The following is an 11,905-nucleotide window of genomic DNA, read 5'->3' on the forward strand; positions in this document are numbered from 1 at the left end:
AGGGGATGTAGAAGAATGAGCCATTTGAAATAGAGTCAAAAAGGCAACTGGGTTCTTAGAGGAAAGAAATTTGCAGTTAGAGCCAAGAGAAGTAGCAAATGAAGAAGGTGGGAGTGGAGGAGTCCTACTGTCAATCAGGGGCTTTGCCCAGAGTTCTGAAGAGAATTTTATAAGAAGTTGTCCAGGAGCTTTGGCTAAGCCCATGCCACCAGTGGATGGGAAGAGGAGAAGACAGACTGTGATATTTCCAACTCACTATAGATAAACAACATATTCCATTTGTACTATAGGTAAAATAATCCCCCTCTTTAAGCTTCTCTATTTAAAAAAAATTTATTTTATTTATTTTTGGCTGCATTGGGTCTTCGTTGCTGTGCATGGGCTTTCTCTAGTTGTGGCAAGTGGGGGGCTACTCTGTTGCGGTGCGCGGGCTTCGCATTGCAGTGGCTTCTCTTGTTGCAGGGCACAGGCTCTAGACACGCAGGCTTCAGTAGTTGTGGCACACGGGCTTAGTTGCTCCACAGCATGTGGGATCTTCCTGGACCAGGGCTTGAACCCATGTCCCCTGCATTGGCAGGCGGATTCTTAAACCACTGCACCACCAGGGAAGCCCCTAAGCTTTTCTAAATTGTGCCTTTTCTCCATCCCTGATGGGGGAAAATCTGAAAAATACCTCTTAGACTTTTAAATACCAGAGGTTGAAATAAAGATAGTTTCTTTTAATTGAATACTTTTAAAAATTCTTGTCCATGAAACTTTATTTTCTTTGTGCAAGTCACTTGATGATAATATTTCAGAATAGCTAATGTTGGATGGTAGAGAAAGGACCAAAATGAAAGACACAGTGTATCTGTGGAGTATAGAGTTGTTTTCTGGGAAAAGATGGAAAAGAGAAAAGGAACTATTCATTCATAAGCTCCTCTAGGCATTTTGAGGAATGTGAAAGAAACTTTCGTTCTTAGAATATTTACTCATCCTCAGCCAGAGGATAAGTCAAAGTAAAACATGAGTACAGTACTGGTCAACAATGAGTCTAAGGCTTCATAAAGGAAAACATCATGAATGATAAATGACATGGAAGAAAGTCTTTCATAAAAAAGGGAGGAAATTACAGTGGTGGAGAGGAGTGAGTCAGGAGGTTATTCTTGGCAGTGAACAGTGTGAACAGGGTGGAGCTGGGAATAATAATGCTTTCTCAGGGGAATGACTTAGAGTGTCCCAGCTGGGGAACACTGGGAATGAGATTAGACAGATGAATTGGGGCCTGCTGGCTAATGGCCTTGAATGCTGGATTCAGAGTGTACATTGATCTATAGGTAAGAGGAAGTAATTACAAACTTATACAGGAGATAGCAAGTGAGAGTGATGTTTGAGAAATAATTGTCTAGGTTGCTAAAGAAGCCAGTGAAGACAGCATATTTGGGGTATTAACTCCATGGTAGGTCAAATAACGGTACCCTAAAGATGTCCATATTCTAATGCCTGGAACCTGTGAATGTTACCTTATATGGCAAAAGGGACTTTTCAAATGTGATTAAATTAAGAACCTTGAGAGGGGGAGAGTACCCTGGATTACCAGAATGGGCCCAATGTAATTACCAGAGTCCTTATAAGAGGGAGGCAGAAGATCAGAGTGAATAGTAGGAGATATGACAACAGAGGCAAGAGGTTGGAGTGATGCAGGGAAGTGACCACAAACTACAGAATACAGGTGGCCCCTAGAAACTAAAAAAGGCAAGGACATAGAAGCCTCCAGAAGGAATGCAGCCCTGGCAACACTTCGATTTCAGAAGTCTGACTTCCAGACTTTTAAGAGAATAAATTTGTGTTGCTGTAAGCCACTAAATTTTTGGTAATTTGTTTCAATGGTAATTGGAAATTAATACAACTCTCTTGAGAGATTGATGAAAACTTATTTTACATAGAAAAATGCATGCATGAATACCAGCACACCAGTATTTCAAAAAATAATTTCAGGCGTTTTACAGACCCATTAAAGCTCATCTATGGACCTCCCAGGGGGTGCTTGTTTCCCAGGTTAAAAACTCTGGGGTTCACAGATTATTTTAGTAATTCATATACATAATAAAAAGGTTTAGGGCTGTCAGTGAGATCAGAAAAGATAAGGCAATTGTAAGAGATAACTATGGTAGAAGGCTAAATATGTAGTATAAGTTCAGAGACACATCGAAGGTGACTCCAAGATTACAAACCTGGGAGACCTAGAGGATAAAGGTATGTTAACAAGAAATGGAGAAGGTAGAAAGACAAGAACGTTTGCCTGGAAAATATGGGGGTAAAGAGCCTGCCCTGTGGGGCTAGAATCAAAGTTCCCAGTTCACCTCAGGACTTTGGATCTCCAAGGGTAGCACTTGTGGGTTTTGTGCTGAAAACCCAGAAGCCAGACGCCGAAGGCAGGCTTGAGCAAGCGTCCAAGGACAGAGTTTTTGGGGACTGATTCCCCAAAGGAATTGAAGGGAGCCGGAGAAGGGACAATGGAAGCCCTAATAGAGGTGGGTATGAGGATGGTATCCTTGACCTGTAGCCACCAAGTCCTCTAATCAATATGATGGATTGACTCCAACCCTGGGGTCTAGCCCAGGATCAATCCTGTCCCTAAAAGGAGGGGCAATTAGGAATTCTAGGTCAAGAATTTATTAACTCTAAGATTAGTAAATTGGTCTTCAGTCAGAGGGTATTCAGACATAAAGGTTCAGTTAATTGGTTCCTGTTAGGAATAAGGAATCCTGAATTGGCACCAAAATAAAAACAACAATAGCAACAATTGCAGCAAAACAAATAAACAAAATGCAGGACAGCTGTGCCAAAACGTACAATCAGGGCTGTCCCAAGAAATTCCAGGTGTCTGGCTTGAACTGATTATGGACAATAGGTCCATGTCCTTATTTTGGGAGTCTATAAGAAGGTGCCCCTAGAATATGCAGACAACTTAAAGACAACTTAAAGACAACTCTTCATTTTATGGGGCAGACTGTAGAGCATCATGGAGAAGGAAAAAAGCCTGGGTTCTAGAACTGGGAAGACCTCGGTTCAAGTAAGAGCTCCTCCAGTTGCCGTCCATTCCAGACAACGTGCTAAAACCAGGAAGCCCAGTTTCCTCATCTTTAGAACTGCAAAAACAATACCTTCGGTTTATAAGGGTGTTGCCAATGTTACATGTGGTAATATTCATAAAGCTATTCACATGGTGCCTGACACATTAAAAAGTGCTAAATAAGTGGTGGCTGTTGTCACTGTGATGAGGCAGATGTTAAGTTGTGTATGCTGGAGATGGTAAGCAAGTATGAATATGTTATCTAATCTAATCTGGTCCTCTACTGCATCACATCAAGAGGGTGTTACCCTGAAACTATAGCCCACTCAGCTGCATTGTGAAACATCTGAGGTCATTGTGCTCTCATAAAGGAAAGGGGCTACTTGGAATCCAGAAAAAGTATAGACCAAGAGCAGTAACAGTATTTTGTGCTTACTATGTGCCATATGGATTGTTATATAATTCATTTACACCTCAGAACCTCGGAGATATGAACTGTTATAATCCCCTTTCTATAAAAGAGGAAACTGAGGTGCAAAGCAGTTAATAACTTGCCAAAGGCACCACAGCTATTAAGTGGTGAAGAAAAAATAGAAACCAAAGCTCTGACTCTGGGGCCTGTGAGTTCAACCCCCCACACTGAGCTCTCTCTCAAAAGAAGAAATGGTCTCCAGGATTGCTGATGGAGTCATGACCAATGGATACAATGGTCTCATTCCTTCCATGGATAGATTTCTGTAGTAGAAATAGGTACATCATCAATCAGGTTACTTTCTGAATCCCCTCCAGGACAAAGTGATGGGGATGGGGATGCTAGGCTTTTGGATGGAGAAAGATTCTGGTTGCTGGGCTAGACGTGGGAGTGAGCAGCGACAGTGCCAAAAGTTATCTGAAGGACAGAAGCGAGCAGTGAAAGTCAGGCTGAGGTCCAGGGACCATCTAAGGAAACATCAATCCCAAAGCAGAGGGACTGAAAGGTGAAAATTGAAAAGGCTGATGAAAAGGGAATACGAAAAGGAGACAAGAAGATGAGGATCAGAAGGGTCTGCAGCCTAGAGAGAGAATCCCTGAGTGTGGAATGAGAAGCAAATCCTTCCTGAAGGGCAACAGCCTGTGGGTGGAAGGAGCAGTTGTTGAGGCCACCAATTCCCTCTGTTCTGATCCATGCTTTCCAAGCTTTCAAGAGCAATCTGGCTTCTGCAAAGACTATTACTAAAAGGCGTGTGTTGATCAGCCAAAAGGAGTAACATGGTTGTTTTTCACATTGTAAATTAATAAACAGACATCTCATTCATTAGTCAGCCTCTAGTGAATTTGGTGACTTGAGTCAGTCCTCCAGGGCTTAGTCATATTTGAGTGACACTATGAAATTAACTTTTAGATCTGTGAAGCTGAAGACAACATCCTGGGTCTCAGTTCATTCCATTTAAGGACAATCTCCTTTCATAAGAGTTAATCAGCCTCTCTCTTTGACATCCTTTTTTAATTTTTATTTATTTATTTATTTATTTATTTTTGCAGTATGCGGGCCTCTCACTGCTGTGGCCTCTCCTGTTGCGGAGCACAGGCTCCAGACACGCCAGCTCAGTGGCCATGGCTCAAGGACCCAGCCGCTCCGCAGTATGTGGGATCTTCCCAGACCAGGACACGAACCTGCGTCCCCTGCATCGGCAGGCGGACTCTCAACCACTATGCCACCAGGGAAGCCTTGACATCCTTTTAAGGGCAAAAAGTTCTGGGAATTCCATGGATTAAGAGTTTACTCAGTTCAACCATTTATACATTTACAAAATTTACCAACTATGTATGTGGTTTCTTAATTGGATTGAGATCATCTTGAAGGCCCAGGCTCTTTTTCATTCATCTTCATGTACCCAGGATCTAGCACAGTCCCAAGCACTTATATATTCAAAAAATGTTTGTTGAACTGAATTGCATCAATGTGGATAAGAACAATATACCATACTATAGACAATACAAACAACATGCCCAACATGTTTTCAGACAGTATATTAAGCTGCTTTCAAAATCGCTTTGCCTCTCTCCATATACCAAAGATAATATTTTAATGCTCATTTGATAAATATAACTGACTGCCATTTTCAAATCGACTGTAATGTTCTCCTTCATATCCTTTAGTAGCATACCAAGTTTCATCAGTCAAACCCTTTGATATCACAGAAACAGCAAAAACAGAAGTGACCTTCCTTCATTTAGTCAACATACTTCCCCTTAAATCTTTCTGAGCAAATATTTGGGTAAACAGATGTTCTTTATCTTTGTACCCAGAAGATCAATGAACTCACATCATAGAGGACATGACAGTCATGGAATCAAAGATTTCCCTGGGCAAGCACACATTAGCTACAACTACATTCAATTCAGATCAAATGGTTTAAATTTCTTCTCTACTGCTTATGGTGATCATTAATTGATTGGTTACTTTTTATCAATTCAACCATTAAAGCACCTCAGCTAGGTGGAGATTTGATCAATTATTCAGAGATCAATCTGCAAAAGGTCCATATGAGTAGCTACTATTGTAGTCTCCAAATTCTTTGTATTAAATCAGATGTTCAGAGGTGTTTTGAGAGCACACTTCCATTGAGAAATATGGCATTTCAAAACACACTGTTAATTCACCACCAATAACAAATGTTTTGCTGCCAGTGGTATATTCTGCAGGGAATCCTAGATAATGGTCTACTTGAAACTATATGGTTTTGTTTCAAAATTTCTGGAGGTCACTGTAATATATTTTTCACCAGCTAACAAATTAAATTTTCAAACATTGTAATAATAATAATTTTTTAAAAAAGCAACCTTGGTGGATTTCTGAAATGAAGGAAACTTACATTGCATGTGTGCCTCAGTTTCTCATGGGAGTCTCCTAGAAGGATATGGAGAGTTCCAGGATGTTCTTTAGGTTAGGATGCTATGTCTTATCTAAGGACAAGGTAAAGTTCACCCTTTACTTTGCCCTTTACTGAGAAATGGACCAGTAACCATTGCTGATTCTTCCCATTGCGCTACAACAAATACAAAATTAGGAGAAGAGGGCTACCTTGGAAAGAACTTTAAAAACAGATTTTTGTGCCCTCTGTGCTTAATGGAGCAGTTAGAATTATAATTCGTGGAGTAACTCCTGGAAGGAAAGCCTTCTGATCTAGCACTTTTACAGACATGACTGACAATATAACCAACCAAAAGAGCAATAGTTACTTGCTAGAATAAGAAGGAATTCCCAGATTCTCAGGACTGTATGGAGAGCAGGCTGGGTTACTATACAGAACCAGTAGGCATCTGGGGAGCTCCACTGGCAGAGCTCAAAAAGCAGGCAATGGACCCCTAACCTAATTGCTGAGAGATATGGGGGGAACTTCAATGCCTTTCTCAAGATATTGTGTCCAGCATCTTCCTGGTGGGGGGAATGCATGAACTTCCAGGGCAATGGGCTTCCTTGTGGAACTTGTGATCCCTCACCCTGATCCCAAGCCTGATGAATTATTTAGGCTCCTGAAATACTAAAGTTACAGTTGTAATACTAGCTGCCCCACACAGAGATGTTGTTGCTAATGTACTATCTACAGGGCACATGCTTTTGTTTTTTTGCAGTTCTGGAGATAGATTTGCACAAGATAACCCTTGGCCTGAGTGATCAGCTGTGTGTAATTTGGAGATGCACATGACTGGGGCTGTGGAGTCGTCCAGGTCAAATGACACTAGCAAGACCAATCCCTTGGCCTCAGCCTCACTCACAGAGAACTGCAATTCTACCAAAGGAATCTTTTTCCCAACTATAGTGTATTCACTCTATGAAATAGCATACTCATAAACAAATTGGGAAAGATTGAATAAAAATCTACTATAAGCCAAAATCTCCTTTCACTTTATGACAAAATGGGATTTCTCCACTGTCTCTGAGCAATTGTAGAAGGTGAACTGGAACCAGAGTCCAAAGGTTCAGATTTGAATCCTCACCCTCCCACTAAACTGCATGGTTTTGGACAGGTAGCTACTTTCTCTTGGGCTTCAGTTTTCTCAACAGTAAAGGGAGGGTTCTGCTCAATCCCTATATCAACATATATTTGTATTCAAAGATTATGTGCCATGGACATACCACACCCTGGGTGTCACAGTCAACATAGTTTCTAATCCTCGAAACATTCACAGTATAGTACAAGAGACAGAGAAATAACAAGAAATTGCAATTTATATCTACCCCTTTTACTTTACATGATTGTTTTGAGATATGAATAAATAATTTATGCAAAAGCTCGATAAACTGTGAAAAGCTATTAAAAAAAGAGCATTCTGCCTATACTGGAATCTCCATAAATACATATAAAGTTGTATTTCTATGACGACAATTTTACTGTGAGATGATTTGTGTGTTTGATAAAGACAGAGTTATAGGTTTTCTTTATTTTTTAACATCTTTATTGGAGTATAGTTGTTTTACAATGGTGTGTTAGTTTCTGCTGTATCACAAAGTGAATCAGCTATACATATACATATATCTCCATATCCCCTCCCTCTTGCGTCTCCCACCCACCCTCCCTATCCCACCCCTCTAGGTGGTCACAAACCACGGAGCTGATCTCTCTGTGCTATGCAGCTGCTTCCCACTAGCTATCTATTTTACATTTGGTAGTGTATATATGTCAATGCTACTCTCTCACTTTGCCCCAGCTTATCCTTCCGCTCCCCGTGTCCTCAAGTCCATTCTCTATGTCTGTGTCTTTATTCCTGTCCTGCCCCTAGGTTCTTCAGAACCACTTATTTATTTAAGTTCCACATATATGTGTTAGCATATGGCATTTGTTTTTCTCTTTCTGACATACATGATTCTGTATGACAAACTCTAGGTCCATCCACCTCACTACAAATAACTCAATTTCATTTCCTTTTATGGCTGAGTTATATTCCATTGTATATATGTGCCACATCTTCTTTATCCATTCATCTGTCGATGGACACTTAGGTTGCTTCCATGTCCTGGCTATTGTAAATAGAGCTGCAATGAACATTGTGGTACATGACTCTTTTTGAATTATGCTTTTCTCAGGGTATATGCCCAGTAGTGGGGTTTCTGGGTCGTATAGTAGTTCTATTTTTAGATTTTTAAGGAACTTCCATACTGTTCTCCATAGTGGCTGTATTAATTTACTTTCCCACCAACAGTGCAAGAGGGTTCCCTTTTCTCTACACCCTACCCAGCACTTATTGTCTGGAGACTTTTTGATGATGACCATTCTGACCGGTGTGAGGTGAAACCTCATTGTAGTTTTGATTTGCGTTTCTCTAATAATTAGTGATGTTGAGCAACCTTTCATGTGTTTGCTGGCAATCTTCTTTGGAGAAATGTCGATTTAGGTCCTCTGCTCATTTTTGGATTACTTGGTTGTTTTCCTGATGTTGAGGTGCATGAGCTGCTTGTATACTTTGGAGGTTAATCCTTTGTCAGTTGCTTTATATGCAAATATTTTCTCCCATTCTGAGGGTTGTCTTTTCATCTTGTTTATAGTTTCCGTTGCTATGCAAAAGCTTCATTGGGTACCATATGTTTATTTTTGTTTCTATTTCCCTTTCTCTAGGAGGTGGGTCAAAAAGGATCTTGCTGTGATTTATGTCATAGACTGTTCTACCTATGTTTTCTTCTAAGAGTTTTATGGTGTCTGGCCTTACATTTAGGTCTTTAATCCATTTTGAGTATATTTTTGTGTATGGTGTTAAGGAATGTTCTAATGTCATTCTTTTAAATGTACCTGTCCAGTTTTCCCAGCACCACTTATTGAAGAGGCTGCCTTTTCTCCACTGTATATTCTTGCCTCCTTAATCAAAAATTAGGTGACGATGTGTGTGGGTTTACCTCTGGGCTTTCTATTTTTTTCCATTGATCTATATCTCTGTTTTTGTGCCAGTACCATACTGTCTTGATTATTGTAGCTTTATATAATAGTCTGAAGTCATGGAGCCTGATTCCTCCAGCTCTGTTTTTCTTTCCCAAGATTGCTTTGGCTATTTGGGGTCTTTTGTGTTTCCATACAAATTCTGAAATTTTTTGCTCTAGTTCTGTGAAAAATGCCATTGGTAGTTTGATGGGGATTGCATTGAATCTGTAGATTGCTTTGGGTAGTAGAGTCATTTTCACAATGTTGATTCTTCCAATCCAAGAACATGGTATATCTCTCCATCTGTTTGTATCTTCTTTAATTTCTTTCATCAGTGTCTTATAGTTTTCTGCACACAGGTCTTTTGTCACCTTAGGTAGGTTTATTCCTAGGTATTTTACTCTTTTTGTTGCAATGGTAAACGGGAGTGTTTCCTTAATTCTCTTTCTGATCTTTCATTGTTAATGTATAGGAATGCAAGAGATTTCTGTGCATTAATTTTGTATCCTGCTACTTTACCAAATTCATTGATTAGATCTAGTTGTTTTCTAGTAGCATCTTTAGGATTCTCTATGTATAGCATCAAGTCACCTGCAAACAGTGACAGTTTTACTTTTTCTTTTCCAATTTGGATTCCTTTTATTTATTTTTCTTCTCTGACTGCTGTGGCTAATATTTCCAAAACTGTGTTGAATAATAGTGGTGAGAGTGGATAACCTTGTCTTGTTCCTGTTCTTAGAGAAAATGGTTTCGGTTTTTCATCATTGAGAATGATGTTGGCTGTGGGTTTGTCATATATGGCCTTTATTATGTTGAGGTAAGTTCCCTCTATGCCTACTTTCTGGAGGGCTTTTATCATAAATGGATGTTGAATTTTGTTGAAAGCTCTTTCTGCATCTATTGAGATGATCATATGGTTTTTCTCCTTCAATTTCTTAATATGGTGTATCACATTGATTGACTTGCGTATACTGAAGAATCTTTGCATTCCTGGGATAAACCCCACTTGATTGTGTTATATGATCCTTTTAATGTGCTGTTGGATTCTGTTTGCTAGTATTTTGTTGAGGAGTTTTGCATCTATATTCATCAGTGATATTAGCCTTTAGTTTTCTTTCTTTGTGACATCTTTGTCTGGTTTTGGTATCAGGGTGATGGTGGCCTCGTAAAATGAGTTTGACAGTGTTCCTCCCTCTGCTATATTTTGGAAGAGTTTGAGAAGGATAGGTGTTAACTCTTCTCTAAATGTTTGATAGAATTCATCTGTGAAGCCATCTGGTCCTGGGCTTTTGTTTGTTGGAAGATTTTTGTTGTTGTTGTTGGAAGATTTTTAATCACAGTCTCAATTTCAGTGCTTGTGATTGGTCTGTTTATATTTTTACTTCTTCCTGGTTCAGTCTCAGAAGGTTGTGCTTTTCTAAGAATTTATGCACTTCTTCCAGGTTGTCCATTTTATTGGCATAGAGTTGCTTGTAGTAGTCTCTTAGAATGCTTTGTATTTCTGCGGTGTCTGTTGTAACTTCTCCTTTTGCATTTCTAATTCTATTGAGTCTTCCCCATTTCTTTCTTGATGAATCTGGCGAATGGTTTATCAATTTATCTTCTCAAAGAACCAGCTTTTAGTTTTATTGATCTTTGCTATTGTTTCCTTCATTTCTTTTTCATTTATTTCTGATCTGCTCTCTATGATTTCTTTCCTTCTGCTAACTTTGGACGTTTTTTGTTCTTTTTTCTCTAACTGCTCTAGGTGTAAGGTTAGGTTGTTTACTTGAGATGTTTCTTGTTTCTTGAGGTAGGACTGTATTGCTATAAACTTCCCTCTTAGAACTGTTTTGGCTGCATCTCATAGGTTTTGGGTCATCATGTTTTCATTGTCATTTGTTTCTAATTATTTTTTGATTTCCTCTTTGATTTCTTCAGCGATCTCTTGGTTCTTTAGTTGTGTCTTGTTTAGCCTCCATGTATTTGTATTATTTACAGATTTATTTCCTGTAATTGATATCTAGTCTCATAGCATTGTGGTCAGAAAAGATACTTGATATGATTTCAATTTTCTTAAATTTACCAAGGCTTGATTTGTGACCCAAGACATGATCTATACTGGAGAATGTTCCATGAGCACTTGAGAAGAAAGTATATTCTGTTGTTTTGGGATGGACTGTCCTATAAATATCAATTAAATCCATCTTGTTTAATGTATCATTTAAAGCTTGTGTTATTTATTTTCAGTTTGGATGATCTGTCCATTGGTGAAAGTGGGGTGTTAAAGTCCCCTACTATGATTGTGTTACTGTTGATTTCCCCTTTTATGGTTGTTAGCATTTGCCTTATGTATTGAGGTGCTCCTATGTTGGGTGCATAAATATTTACAATTGTTATATCTGCTTCTTGGATTGACCCCTTTATCATCATGTAGTATCCTCTTTGTCTCTTGTAACAGTCTTGATTTTAAAGTCTGTTTTGTTTAATATGAGTGTTGCTACTGCAGCTTTCTTTTGATTTCCATTTGCATGGAATATCTTTTTCCATTCCCTCACTTTCAGCCTGTATGTGTCCCTAGGTCTGAAGAGGGTCTCTTGTAGACAACATATATATGGGCCTTGTTTTTTATCCATTCAGCCAGTCTATGTCTTTTGGTTGGAGCATTTAATCTATTTACATTTAAGGTAATTATCGATATGTATGTTCCTATTACCATTTTCTTAATTGTTTGGGGTTTGTTATTGTAGGTCTTTTCCTTCTCTTGTGCTTCCTGCCTAGAGAAGTTCCTTTAGCATTTGTTGTAAAGCTGGTTTAGTGGTGCTGAATCCTCTTAGCTTTTGCTTGTTTGTAATGCAAAATTTCTCCATCGAATGTGAATGAGATGCTTGCTGGGTAATCTTGGTTGGAGGTTTTTCCCTTTCATCACTTTAAATATGTCCTGCCACTCCCTTCTGGCTTGCAGAGTTTCTGCTGA

The sequence above is a fragment of the Phocoena phocoena genome, chromosome 2, assembly GCF_963924675.1.
Source record: "Phocoena phocoena chromosome 2, mPhoPho1.1, whole genome shotgun sequence".
Lineage (NCBI taxonomy): Eukaryota > Metazoa > Chordata > Mammalia > Artiodactyla > Phocoenidae > Phocoena > Phocoena phocoena.